Source organism: Phodopus roborovskii, unplaced genomic scaffold (genome assembly GCF_943737965.1).
Source record: "Phodopus roborovskii unplaced genomic scaffold, PHOROB, whole genome shotgun sequence".
Classification (NCBI taxonomy): Eukaryota; Metazoa; Chordata; class Mammalia; order Rodentia; family Cricetidae; genus Phodopus; species Phodopus roborovskii.
The window spans coordinates 23,061,909-23,071,566 of NW_026125397.1; positions in this window are offsets into that span (position 1 = coordinate 23,061,909).

Genomic DNA, 9,658 nt, shown 5'->3' on the forward strand with positions numbered 1-9,658 from the left:
TGGAGGGCTCAGTATGACAGAGGGGCACAGGCAAGCAGAGGGAAGGGGCTTAGAGAGAGCCTGGGACCCTTTGCATCTGGGAAGTGTGGAGAGAGAGGGTCAGCTGTTCGTGTCTCTGCTGCCTTCTTATTTACCAGGTTTTTACCCCAATGTCTGACTCCCGAGCTTTTATTAACAATAGAACCATTTAGATAAATGCTTCAAAACATAAATAAATCAGAAACTTTATTTAAAAGTCCAAGAAATGTATTTTAAAAGCCAGCTTATCAGCCTTTAGCTTTTGCTGTGCCTATTAAAAAGAAGAGCCTGGAAACGTCCATTTTTGTAATTTCTTTGAACAAAGTAAATGGTGCAGAACTCGGGCAGGGACCACAGCACATTTCCTACCATCCAGGACAGGCTGTTCACAGCCACCAGTCACCCGGCTACGTAATCTGGTGCCTTTGCCCTCTTTGGGCAAACGCACATCCCACCTCCACAGTACAGACATGCACATAATTAAGAAATAAAACAAATATGTTTTTAAGAAATTGACAGGCACTGGATTGATTCCTTGAAGTTAAAACTGTTGCAAAAATCTGTCAGGATTTATAACATTGATTCCGTAGTTTTAAGTTTATCTTCCAGAGGGAGAAAAACTTCTTTTTTTTTAAAAAAAAAATATTTTCATTTTAATTTTATATGCATTGGTGTTTTTCCTGCCTGCATGTTTGCGGGTGTCAGGTCTCCTAGAACAGGAGTTACAGACAGTCGTGAGCTGCCACACTGGTGCTGAGAGTTGAACTCAGGTCCTCTGAAAGAGCAGGCAGTACCCTTAACTGCTGAGCCAGCTCTCCACTCCTGGAAATTGACTTCTTTCGTCATTTTGTGACCCCTTGATGATCAAAGAAAAGTCTAAACAAATTATGCTTCCTGTCTTACTAAAAAGCTAAAAGAAAATTCCTTCCTTCCTTTTTTGCCCCTCCCTCCCTCTTTTAGACAAAATCTCTATCCCAGACCGGTCCTGAACTCACTGTATAATTGATAATGACCTTGACCTCCTGATCCTCCAGACACCGCCTCCACGGTACTGGGATATAGGTGTGTGCCGGTGTGTTCAGTTTCTGAAGTACTATGGATAAACACAGGGCTTTGCAAAAGCTAGGCAAGCACTCTACAAACTGTGCTAAAAACCTTCAAACCAAGAACTAACACACTAACCAAAAGCTATAAACTTTAAGTGCAGAACTTGCAAGCCTACCAAAAACAAGACAAGTAGGCTACTCACTGGTATTCCACTGAAGATGAAGGTATTGCTGACATTGGTGCAGTGTTTTCTTTCCAACTGATCCATATGGCACCACCACCCTTTGTTTGGGTCACTTTAAGATTGCCGTGCAGCTCTGAATTCCATTTGGACTTCATTTCTTGGTTTTGGCTTCAGTATCTGCATCTTCCACTGTTCTTGTGGTTTGAGAACCCCAAGTGTTTCCAAATATTTCCAAATCTATGGAAAGTTCACTGAAGCACGGTCTGGCATCGGGCTGCTGACCCACACTCTAGGCGTAAGAAGCTAAGCAGTTATGAGAGGAGAAAACAGTAGGCAAAGGCCTGCCCCTCGGTAGTGTTTATGCCCCTCCATGCTGAGCCCTGTACACTCTGGAGCGAATGTCTAGGATGCTACACCAACAAGCAACAGCCCATTGGTTCTGAGAGATAAGGTCTGATCCCCTAAATTAGCTCATCCTTTAAGGAAACCCTCAGAAAGGCATCCAAAGGTCTAGATTTTAGGATTTATAATTTAGTGTGTGTCTTTGTGTGTGTGTGTGTGTGTGTGTGTGTGTGTGTGTGTGTGTGTGTGCGCGCGTGTGTGCTTGCAACCTGGTGTGCTCCTAGAAGTCAGAGGACAACTTGAGGGAGTCCATTCTCTTCTACTTTGTGGGTTCCGGGGACTGAATTCAGGTCCCTGCTGAGCCATCTCTCTGATCTGGAAAAATCAGGACGTAGCGTAAGAAATCTCTGTTGTTTGAGAGTCTACTCCAAACTCCTTTAATTTACATGGGAAAGCACACAGCACGGGTCATCAGCACAGGGCCACGCCTTCTCTGTTCTGACATGATGTGGGATTGCACCATGGCCGTAACTAGCCTGGAAATATGTACTTAATCATTGAACAGCATTCGTTGAGTGAGCTGTAACTTTTGATATTCTCCTTGCACAAACATTACATTGTTTTTGCACCTTCAACAGCTCCTATACCCCACTCCATGACAAGCAGGGGACTGTAGAAAGTTCTCAGCAGTGGAACACAGTTCACCATAACGAATATCGTGAGGGCTGAGTGTGGACCCCAGGCTCGGCAGTCAGAGAATCACTCTAGAACCACAGCAGCTCCTTGCTGCTCTGCGCTGGTGGGGACACAGAGGTCTCCATTTTCTCAGGTGGTCTTGTAACAGGAGCCACATGAACTTAGACAACCAGTAAATAGAAACACTCAAAAGCTTGACACCCTCAATGCTGGAGCTTGCAGATAAGAGCTAGCTGGTCCCTGCTTGTACATATGTGTTCCACATTCATGCTAGGTGCCCACTGGGACCAGAAGAGCCTGGGTCACAGACCATTGTGAGTCACCATGTGGGTGCTGGGACCCGGGTCTAAGTTCCCTTCACAGCAGCAAGTGCTCTTAACTGCCAGGGCCTCCCTCCAGCCCCGTTCTCTGCTTTTGAAGGGACTAGGTTACTCATTGAGAAGGTGGTGTTGTCATTCCAGAGAGTGCAGGAAGCAAGGGCTTTCCAGCAGTCAGGAGAGCTTCCCGCCCTTTGCAGGGTGATGAGGGCTCCCTGGACATGAGGACAGCACTGGCAATGGTAATGTTGTCCCCTGCTGGGGGAGCCCCTAGCTCCCACCCCAGCATCGCTCTGGTTTCTAACACAGCAGCATTAGCTTTTGCTGTATCCACACACTATGGGACCAGGAATTTCCCTCCCAGGAAAGGGAGGGACAGGGATACCAGGTACTAGGAGAAAAGGAAAAATGATAAGGCTTTTGCATTGACAGAGAAGATCTCTCCATGATCTTAGTGAAGTGACCCATAATTACATTGGTGTCTGTTTTTGGGAAGAAATGTCCCTGATCAGCTCTTCCTTAGGGTCCCCAGCACAGGCACAATTTGAGCAGACAGGTACAGTCCCTTCTATTAAGAGACACAGGTACAAGACTGGGGGGGGGGGATGCCTGGAAATTTTGCTGCAGATAAAAACAAACAAACAAACAAAAACCCCTGGAATAGTCCCGTCCAATAGTGAAAGGTAAGTTAATGGAGATATTTCTGAAGGCTCCTTTCCCCAGATTCTAGAAGATGGAAACCAGGCTAGCAGTGGTTGGTGGATGTAATGGACTTTTTTCAAGGAGGAGAAAACATGCTTTGGTGGAAGCCGTTAGATCCCTGTCAACCGTGTAATGTTATGGTTAATGACAGTTCTAGATATGTGGGGTGCAGTAGGGGTGCAGCTGTTTTAGAAATGATCATTTATTACTAATGTTCTGTGGGTACACCCATATGAGTTTGTGGGTATGCCCATGTGTGTTTATGGGTACCCACATATGTGTTGTGTTTAGGGGTACTGCATGTGTGCAGGTGCCCATGGCATCCGGCAAGTGGAGTTACAGCATACAGTGAGTCATGTGTGGGCGCTGAGAACTGAACCTAGGTCCTCTGCAAGCAAGCACTTGTTCCCTAAATCATTCCAGTCCCTACGGATACCCCCTTGAATTGATTTTTCACAAGTGCTTGGTCTATGCTCTCCAGTGGTAGTAGATACAGTTGCCATCAATATTGCCAATGCTCAGGACTGAGGCCAACCAGCTGGTTCAAGAGTATGCCCCAATGCCACTGTGTAATGAAACCACCATGGCTGCAGCTGGAGAGCTCTCTGTGAATTTGCTACAAGAAGAGCACATTTTCCTTTTGAGACAGGTTAACATGGCCCAGGCCGGCTCCCGTTCACTCTGTAGCCAACAATGACACTCAGTGTTTGATCTCTTACCTCCACCTCCCAAATGCAAGATCCTAGGACTGTATCATCACACCAGGTTTATGGAAAGTAAATTTTCTAATAATCACAGCTATAACACTCCAGCCTTGCTGTGTGGGAAAAGATTGTTCCAGAAATTACCATCTGTGGGCATCAAGTGGACAAATCCACCCACACGGTTTAAAGCATAAAGCTTCAGGGAACATATCACTTATGGCTTTTATTGTCTCAACCAAAATTAAGGGAGGGTTTGACAAACCAGACATTGCTTAGGAGCCCTCTTTCATACCCACCCACTGAAGCTTGGTTATGCGTGGTTATGTTTGGGTCATTGCACTCTACTCGATGGGTCTTAGCGTGCAGGGCTCTTGCTGTTGCAAGCTTTAAAGACTCAGCGAGTGCCAGGCAGACATCCACGCTGCCCCGACCCAAGCTTCACAATGGATTTCCATCCCCAAACACCAGCTTTGCTATTCCACTTCAGGTGCCTGAAATTGTTCATTAAATTGATTATGGTGGGTGATTAGACTTGGATCAACCTTGTGGAGTGCATTCAAACCACATAGTTTAATAATTTCACCACTGGCTACTTAGCATGAAAATCTGCCAAGTCATTTCCTGGGTACTTAGTTCTTATTGTGCTTACTGCTGGGTTAAACATCAGCTTGCTGTTTATGAGCCACTGGCTTCTTCACGAGAAGTCTGAGAATTCCTATGAAGGCCAATGGAAGGGTCTTAAAGTCACAGAATCCTGAACTTGACAGAGGCTCTGGCTTGTATGACCTTGAAGACTCCTGCCCCAAAGCATTAACTGTAAGGGACAAGACTTAAAGTGGCCATGGGCAAAGACCTGATCAGAGCTGAAACAGTGATGCACTTGGCCAGAAAGGTTGATTATGTTCATGACCTACAACTTTTAGGAGGTGGATCTTTTGTTGCCAATGATGACCAAACCTTGTGCTCTGGATTGATCCTCCCATCGGCCTCCTGGTTAGTTAGGACATAGGCTGGGCCTTTCTGTCTGAGTCTTGCATATAACACTTAGAAATAATAGGACTGTTATTTTTATGAATGTTATATGATTTCTGAGACACATTGACAATAACACACCCCTATAAAAATAACTGAAAATTATAGCATTACTTACTTTTAGCAATGTTTTCCATGTAATTTAGTATAACAAGTCTAATTAATCTAATTTGCCTTCTTTTAAAAAGAGAATTGTCTTCTTGAAATATTCCAAGGATCCACTGGGGAAACCTGAAAATTGTTTAATTCATGGTCTAGAAACATATGTGGGGACTGGAGAGGTGGCCCCAAGTTAGGAGCACTGCCTGTATTTGATTTCATGTCCACAGGCAGCTCAGATGTGATACATGTTACATGTCAGACTTACACGTCTGTAACTCCAGTTCCAGGTGATCTAGCACTGTCTTCTGGCCTCTGAGAGCACCAGACATGTATGTGGTACACAGACATATATGCAGGCAAAACACCCATGCACTTAAAATTTAACAGAAAAAAATATTTACTCTGATTTGATTTGGGGAAATCCAGCAAAGTTTCAAAGGCTTAAAACACATATTCAAGATCATATCACAGGTGACAGACTGTCTCTTCAGCCCAGTGACCTTAGCACTTCAAAGGCAAATGCAAATACTCAAGGTGTTGCCTTAACTTAGCTCTTTTACAGAGGACTGGGGTTCTTCATGTGAACAACACCTTAATAGGGAAAGTGTGAGCACAGTGAGAACAGGTTCCCTGTTTTCTAGGCCAAGGACCCCGAGTTTAAATTAAATCCTCCACAGGATCCTGTTAAGCCCCAGCCATGCTGACAGGGGAAAGGAGGCTGTATGGCCTAGAACTAACTTGCTCATGTTCCAAACACCGAAAGGGCCAGGCAGCATGCTAAGAAAACCTTATTAATGTTTTAACAGCAGGAATGAAATTGTAGTGTTCTGGTGAACTTTAGATACCACTGCTCAATTTTTAGGAAAATTTGTGGTTAGCTCCTCTCTAATCTCAGCAAACATGGTCATGTGTCCGCAGCCTTCCACAGAGCTCTCTTCTGTTCAGGTTTGTCCTATTTCCTCATCCTGTTTCTGAACTGATCATAGGCTTTAGCACAAAAACTACCCCATTTTCCCTAGAAAGAAGTATCACTGTGTTCTGAGGTTAACCTTTCTAAGACACATATTGTCTTGTAAGGGTCTCGGTTTTAAAAGTTCATGTCATGCATTATTTAAAATTTAATTTTGAAGTTGTTTATAATTGCATCTCTGTGTATGTATGTGTGGGCATGTGCACATGAGTGCCGTTGCCTGAGGAGGCCTGGGGTGTAAGATTCCTCCAGAGCTGGAGTTTTAGGCTGCCCACTATGGCAGCTGGGACCCAACCAGGGTCCTCTGCAAGGGCAGTGAATACTCTTACCCTGTGAGCCGTCTCTCCAGACCCCTCATGAATTGTTAGAAATTTAAATCTCTGTTCTCGGGTGCTGTCCACCTCATATTATGAGCCAGGTTGCTCAACTGGCTCAGAAATCAGGAGGGTGGCTGTCCAGCAGGGAGGCGTCTCTCTCTGATCCCCCAGCTCTGGATTTCAAGCATGTGTCATCATATCCAGGTTTTTGAAATGTGAATTCTGGAGATCTGACTCAGGCTCTCATGCTGCTGTGGCAAGGCCTCTCCTCACTGAGCCCTGTTGTTTTAGATTTAGAGGTAGTGTCTTTCTGGATTAGACAGGCTAACTCTGAGCTCAGGCTAGCACAGGCAGAGGTGCAAGTCTTATAATTCTGTGCCCCTGGGCCACTGTGAGGAATTAGCTTGTTAAGTTTAATTCCTAACATCTGCAGAAAGTGCATTTGAAATTGTGCCTTACCAACTGTCTACAGTCTCAACCTGGGGCGGGAACCTTCCTCATCCCTTTAAAGACTGCCCCCACTTAATGTGCTCCTGATGTGGTGGTGAGTTCCCAGAAAGTCACTGTGGCTCAGCCCAGGTCTCAGAAGCACCAGGATGGGTTCTCCTTTAAAAACTGACAAGTTTGATAGCATTGTTCATACCTAGAAAGTAGGCCATGTGCTGCGAATCAGAGTGTGGAATGTGGAAAGAAGCTATTGTGGTTCTGTTTAATAAAGAAGCAGAAACTTCAGCAAATACTGTAAGTTGGGGTTCTAACCATGGAAGATGCTGCAGAGGGAAGGAACATGGATGAGGGTTTAGATGCTGCACTGAGTAGGATGGCAAAGATGGAGACAGCAGGTGGCCTGACAGCCTGGATGGGCAGCAGAGGCCTCAGCAATCACTGCATCGGGATGAGGGAGTCAAAAAGGTTTCCCAAAACGGCAGAACTGACACGTGGCAATTCAAAACCACCTGAAATATTTGAACAGCAAACAAGCTGCACACACACAGCGTGAGTGTAAACGCTTACTCTGGCATGCTGTGTATTCCATGGAAATTGTTTAGGAAAACAATTTTTCCAGTGTCAAACCGTCCAGTGAGAATTGGTGATTTCTCAGGACTATCATGGATGACACAAGCAAGCACATTTGTAGCCTGACCACAGGTGTGTGACTTCCTTAGCAAAAGTACCCTTACATCTTACTAAGCAAAACTGTTCACACACACACACACACACACACACACACACACACCATGTACAAAATCGTGTATAGTGCTTTTGTAAGGATTCAGGCATTATGCTGGTTTGTCCCTGTCACCTGGCAGAATGTTCTCAGGCAGTGTTCTGGTCAGCCCAGGGTTCCATGAGTACTAGTCTGCAGGCAGGTGCAAAGGACCCCTTTGCAAGTCAACCCCTGCCCACTTACACTCTTTTTGAGGGGTAGGGTCAACAGAATGCCAGTTTCTAACAAGTTTTTCTTCAAATACATCTGAAGGCAGAATTGTCTGTCCCTCCAGCTAGGTACCAGATAACCACACAGATAGTTATTATTAATTATAAATGCTCAGCTTATAGCTTAGCCTTGGTACTAAAGAAATCTTACCATTTAAATTAACCCATATTTCTTGTCCATGTTCTCCCATGTGACTCAGTACCTTTCCTCAGTGTGACATGTCCATCTTGCTTCTGTTCGAGTCTCCTGGTAACTCAGGCCTCCTTCACCCCAGTATCTCCTCTGCCTTGAAATCCTGCCTTGCTCTTAGCCATTCAGCTTGGTATCAAAACAACCCAAGTGACACCTACTCACAGTGTTCAAAAAGATTATTCCACAACAATATTTTTTTTTTTGAGACAGAGTTTCTTTGTGTCTGGAACTCTCTCTGTAGACCAGGCTGGCCTCTAACTCAGAAACCTGCCTGCCGCTCCTGAGGGCTGGGATTAAAGATATGCATCACCACTACCTGACAAAATATTTTGATCTACCTCACCCCATTGTTTCTACCTATTCCTAGTTTGGAAATACATACACAGAAAAATGTGTGAACTATATAATTTATAAGTAGGAAAATCCAACATTGATACTGGACAGGAGATACTGCTTGTATCAAATCCAGTGAGTGTCTCTCTCATAAGCTTATCCTTCCCAGAATTCCATGCTTGGAATCCTCACTTTGTGACCAACGTTTCCCACTCACAGTCAGTGCAGGTCAGCTTTGCGTGATTACTGAGATCTGCATCCTTGTGTTTAAAATCCCAAAGCTACAGAAAAGCAGCCAGGCAGTACCCTGAGCTTTTCCACACTCCTAACCTCGGTTGACAAGTTCAGTGTTTTACTGTGTTTTCCTTGAGTCTTAATCTTCATATATGTATATATGACATGTATGTACATGTACATATGTGTGGGTGGATTTGCTGAACCATTAAAATCAATGTGAAACCCTGGTTTTGGAAAAAAGAAAGAAAATATGCAAAACCATTTCATAACCAAGTCATACAGAATACAGCTTAAGAGAAAGAACTGAAAAACCCCAAAAGAATTATGTAAGTATTACACTAGGAATGGAGGTCCATACATCTAACCCCGTGATCTGTGGGGGCAGGGGATGCAGGAGAACAGGAGTTCAAGGCCATCCTTGGCTACTATATAATGATGTGAGAATTGAAGGCTGTACATAGATAACTCCCAGGGGATCACATTGTTCTCTACGAACAATGTATTGCCATTGTAGATTTCTCTGAACTGAGATCTTTAAAGGACCCACTCTCACATCGACCCCCACTCTTGTATGGTAGAACAATCTGTTACCACTCTTTTTACACATTATTTTAATGACTGTAAATACAAAGCTTTTGTCTTTTTAAATTTTAGGGAATGGGTGTCGCTCTACTGGGACCCACATTTCAAGACCTGGCAACGAACGTGAACAGAAACCTCAGCAGCCTGTCTCTTATATTTGTGGGCCGGGCCTCTGGGGTATTGTGCGGCACCGTGATTGGTGGGTTTCTCTTTGACCACATGAATCAGTACTTTCTCTTGGGTGAGTAACACCAGCCTTTGCTGTCTCTGCCTGTCCTGACTTTCCACCTTGGCTCTATGTGGGAGCCTGCAGAGTGCTTGACAACCGATGTGGACAGAGCTCGGGGGTCTTTGCTGGCAGCTGGGCTTCTAGACTCCCTGTCCTCACCTTGGCAGCTGCAAGGAATCTGTACCGATCCCTCTGGAAACTTGATCGGCCCTCGGG